This window comes from Oncorhynchus tshawytscha, linkage group LG07, assembly GCF_018296145.1.
Source record: "Oncorhynchus tshawytscha isolate Ot180627B linkage group LG07, Otsh_v2.0, whole genome shotgun sequence".
NCBI lineage: Eukaryota > Metazoa > Chordata > Actinopteri > Salmoniformes > Salmonidae > Oncorhynchus > Oncorhynchus tshawytscha.
Genome location: NC_056435.1, coordinates 47,009,358 through 47,014,291, shown reverse-complemented (window position 1 = coordinate 47,014,291; position 4,934 = coordinate 47,009,358). Strand labels below are relative to the sequence as shown.

Sequence of the window (4,934 nt, the reverse complement as noted above, 5' to 3'; positions counted from 1 at the left end):
CCTCTATGCCAAGAAAAGAGACATCCAAACGCCCAACCAGCAGAGTAGCCTAGGCCTGTAATTTAACTATTTATCGCAACTGTTTCACTCCATTATTGAGAGGGGGGCTATAAGAAAGACGAAACGGAGAGCATCCGACATCGTGGAGAGTCTGGAGACAGATCTGAAGAGGAGGGGCAGAGTGGAGATCTATTGAGGAGAGAAACGCAACTGGATAGAGGAGTCCGTACGGAATCAGACGAGGGTAGCAGCAGCACACCATAACCAGTGCGTCTACACATGAGGGCCCACATGCCAGTGGCACACAGAATTCAATAACTCCAAATTGCCTAATTTAGCATTGACTGGATAGGACACTGAATGAGAGCAATATGGACTGGAATAAATTATATACTCAAATATGAACACAATATAGTCAATTAGTCTAGACTTCATGCCAATCCCATTGATTTGGATATAATCTGGCTCTTGCGCTTTCAGTGTTGTGGCATACGTCTATGAATGAACAGGGTAGCATCGTTAAACCCCAGCCAAAATGGAGGTCATTCAGAAAACTGTTCATGTTGCCCATGTCAGGACAATAATCGATTAATTTATACGTGGATTTCCTCTCCCAGCAATTGTCTTTACGGGTTATCACTTGATAAACCCCACAGCACATGTAAAACCGTTGAAGAAAGTCAAATGCGCACCTTCTTGGCCTATATGTTATAAACTGGTAATAACTCTTCCACTGTATGGTCTATCAGTATGACTTTGTATTGTAGCCCATGCACTGTTTACACACGCGCGTGCCTTGTCCCCGGCATGCGGGCCAAAGCCTTTACTAAAATACTGCAGTATTGAGGATGCTTCTATGACAGAGGCACAAGTCAATTTGAAAACATGCACTGCTCCTATAAATTCTAGGCTATGTCATTAATGTAACTGTGTTGCTCCAAAACAATCTCAGCTCCACCATTCGAAGTAAATGGTATAAATTGTTATAGATTGTCTTGATAATGTTTTTTGGTAAGCTCCCCAGAAACCATTGACGACCGTATTGTATAGCACCACACCCGAAAAGGCTGCCTAGGTGAGCCATAAGGCTCCCAACATTAACACGGAAGGGTTATAACACCATCGTGGACATTTGTTATCCACCTCCATTTGGGGATGGTGGCTGTAAAGAGATGAGGAGGGGGTGCCGCGGTCCCCCTTCAACTGCCAAACCTGAGGCATGCCTATCTCAAGCAATATAGCCTCAAAATTGCAAGGGGAGGGGGGATGGAGTGGAGGTGGTGTGCATGAGGTAACACTATCACAGTTACAGTTAAATTGTCTTACAAAGGATTAGGGTATCGAGAATAGAAGTTGACTCAAAGCTCATACCGCTACCTTGTATGCCTGCATGTATGTCGATGTCAGCGCTAACACGCACTGAAGTTTGACGTGCTCCCACTTCCCCATCCCACCGTATGCGTATGTTTCACATTTTGACACATAGAATGTCATTCCGTTCAGAGGCAGGCCAACACCCCGATTTACCTGCGTAACACTCTCCACCACTTTTCGCAGTATAAGCTTATATTTTTCAGCTAAGAATGTCATCCCTACATGTAATTGAGGTTTTCCATGCATATTTGCACAAGCTTTGGCAAGGAGCGCTATCCACAATAGTCAGAATAAAGGATTCTGAGAGGGGGACCGCTCTGCGGCATTGGGGATGCAGGTTGTAGACAGGGAAGTAGCATGATCCATCCTCCGCCAAAACCCCGCCGGACAAGACAACATAATATCTACTTACTTTTCCCGCATTAACAGAAATCCAGACAGCCGGCACTGAACTGCAGATGTCCAAAAGATTCGGGAGAAACTGCGGCTGACGCCATATTGTTGCTGCTATCTCCCTTCCCAGTGCGTGCGGGTACCCTGCATAATTGATGACTCTCAGCAAATTGTTAGGGAGTGTCGGTAAATGCCTTTGGTTTGAAAACGGCCCAGTTACTGCAGTATCGCAAGCAACATGATTGCACAAAATAGAACAAAGTTATTCAACTAATAGTCAAGAAAACTATCATATAATGTGTTATCCAAAAGTTAAAATGGTTGATATCTGGGTTTGTTTTAGTGGATGACAAAACTGTTTTTTTGTGACCAACTTTTTATTATTATTTGTTGTTGTTTTTGTGAGTTAAGATCCCAGACAGGCAATAATATTCAAAAAGTACATATATATAGAAACGAAACACATTTGTCCAGTCTGTCCCATCTCCCCTCTCCCTCCCCCTTGTCAGTAGGTGTGACCCATTCCTCATCTTATGTTTGTAAAATTGTTTGTTGGATCAAGGCATGAATAGAATCAGCCTGCATACATTGATATTCTATAGGCCTACATATATTCAAAATACAATTGATAAATTCAAACATGATTACATTACATTAACTCATAATAAATCAAATCAAAAAAAAAACAAGCATTTCGCTACACTCGCATTAACATCTGCTAACCATGTGTATGTGACAAATAAAATTTGATTTGATTTGATTTGATTTAATAAGCTTTTGACCATTTTGACTGCTCCGTTGAATGTACCTAATGTTGGTTCCTTTGTGCTGTTCACACGAGCTATGGAGAGCTCTAGTGAAAGAACTTCAAGGAAGTTTTGTTGCCATCGAGTTATACTGAGCTTATGTGGAGGATTCCATCTGGTCACTAACATTATTTTTTCCACAGTCAGTCCAGACAACCATACTCGTTCCTGGGGTACTGTGAGACTCAGTGAAGAGTCATCGTTCAACAATAATATATTGGGGAGGTAGGGCAACTATGTCCTTAAACTCAAGGTAGTGAAGTTACCATGGTTTTATCCTGAGAAACAAAATAATATAATTTATTAGTCTACCTTTGTTGAACAGTGTCCAAGTTCATAACCAGATGCCTATACTATCATATGGCTGAAATGGTGGCAACTGCCCAACTTTCCTTAGTCTATAATAACTAGCCATTCTGTTATCAACAGAGCAAATGTTATTAAATGAAACAATGAGAGTGAGGTGCTGTTGTATGCTAACTAATTGGAAGGGCAGGTAAAGCAGATGTCATATCTAAACCCAAGTTGTGCCAGTAAACAGTCGCACAGGAAACAACAATTCAGCACCATGGGCAGCTACCGCGCACCTCAACACTCAACAAATATCTACTAGATGATGTCAAAATGACAGAAGCCATCATTTTCAATGGAAGGAAAGAGGCTCGCAGTGAAATTAGCAAGTCAGATGAGCTTTGCGGTTGACCTCAGTGAACAGAGGGGCGAACAGAGCATAGCAAACAATTAGAGAAAGCTGAAATTATTGGCAATATGGCAGTACATTGACCAATCAAGGCTTGCTATAGCTTCCAGACTGTGCTGGATTGGCTGTTGATAAATTCCCTACTTAGCAGGCTGTGCGCTTCCTGCTCAAATCAAATAAAAAACATGGCAATGGCTGGCAAGTCAACGGTTGAGTTCCTGGCTGACTACATTGCAGACACATGCCAGATCTTACAACGTCTGGATAGGTATTTAACACCTCAGTAACCACATCATATGCTATAGCAATCTGATGCTCTACTGCACAGTCGATGACATGGCACGCAACCATTGATTGATGCAATGCATCACCTGCAGAGTAGTCGGGAAGGAACTCGACCAAGCTTTCATCCCTTCAATGGCTTTTGGTGAATTCCTGCCTGACTACATTGCAGAGTAGATGCATGCCAGATCTAACAACGCCTGGATAGTTATTTAACATATTCTGTAAGCTAAACACATGGTATGACATAGCAATCTGATGCCCGACTGCACAGATATGAATGACATAGTAATCTGATGCAGGACTGCACAGACAATGATGTGGCATGCTACCATTGGTTCATGCAATGCAACTGGCAATAGCGACAGTCAATGGTCGAGTTCCAGCCCGGGAGAGAGAGAGATGGTGTGATCAAAATACACTATATGACTGTTGAATTCCAGCCTGGGAGAGAGAGAGATGGCGTGATCAAAATACACCATATGACTGTTGAATTCCAGCCTGGGAGAGAGAGAGATGGTGTGATCAAAATACACCATATGACTGTTGAATTCCAGCCTGGGAGAGAGAGAGATGGTGTGATCAAAATACACCATATGACTGTTGAATTCCAGCCTGGGAGAGAGAGAGATGGTGTGATCAAAATACACCATATGACTGTTGAATTCCAGCCTGGGAGAGAGAGAGATGGTGTGATCAAAATACACCATATGACTGTTGAATTCCAGCCTGGGGAGAGAGAGATGGTGTGATCAAAATACACCATATGACTGTTGAATTCCAGCCTGGGAGAGAGAGAGATGGTGTGATCAAAATACACCATATGACTGTTGAATTCCAGCCTGGGGAGAGAGAGATGGTGTGATCGAAATACACCATATGACTGTTGAATTCCAGCCTGGGGAGAGAGAGATGGTGTGATCAAAATACACCATATGACTGTTGAATTCCAGCCTGGGGGAGAGAGAGATGGTGTGATCGAAATACACCATATGACTGTTGAATTCCAGCCTGGGAGAGAGAGAGATGGTGTGATCGAAATACACCATATGACTGTTGAATTCCAGCCTGGGAGAGAGAGAGATGGTGTGATCAAAATACACCATATGACTGTTGAATTCCAGCCTGGGAGAGAAAGAGATGGTGTGATCGAAATACACCATATGACTGTTGAATTCCAGCCTGGGAGAGAGAGAGATGGTGTGATCGAAATACACCATATGACTGTTGAATTCCAGCCTGGGAGAGAGAGAGATGGTGTGATCAAAATACACCATATGACTGTTGAATTCCAGCCTGGGGAGAGAGAGATGGTGTGATCAAAATACACCATATGACTGTTGAATTCCAGCCTGGGAGAGAGAGAGATGGTGTGATCA

The 4,934-nt window shown here is 42.9% G+C and overlaps 1 protein-coding gene across 1 annotated transcript in view; it reads right to left on the bottom strand.

Moving 5' to 3' along the window:
* The window catches only part of LOC112254658 (sodium channel protein type 8 subunit alpha-like), a 118,098-nt gene extending 116,222 nt beyond the window's left edge, over positions 1-1,876 (bottom strand). Inside the window, exon 1 of the mRNA XM_024427403.2 lies at positions 1,787-1,876. The gene's annotated coding sequence lies outside the window, so the exon portion shown is untranslated. The remainder of the gene's footprint in view (positions 1-1,786) is intronic.
* Between the last annotated feature and the right edge of the window lie 3,058 nt (positions 1,877-4,934).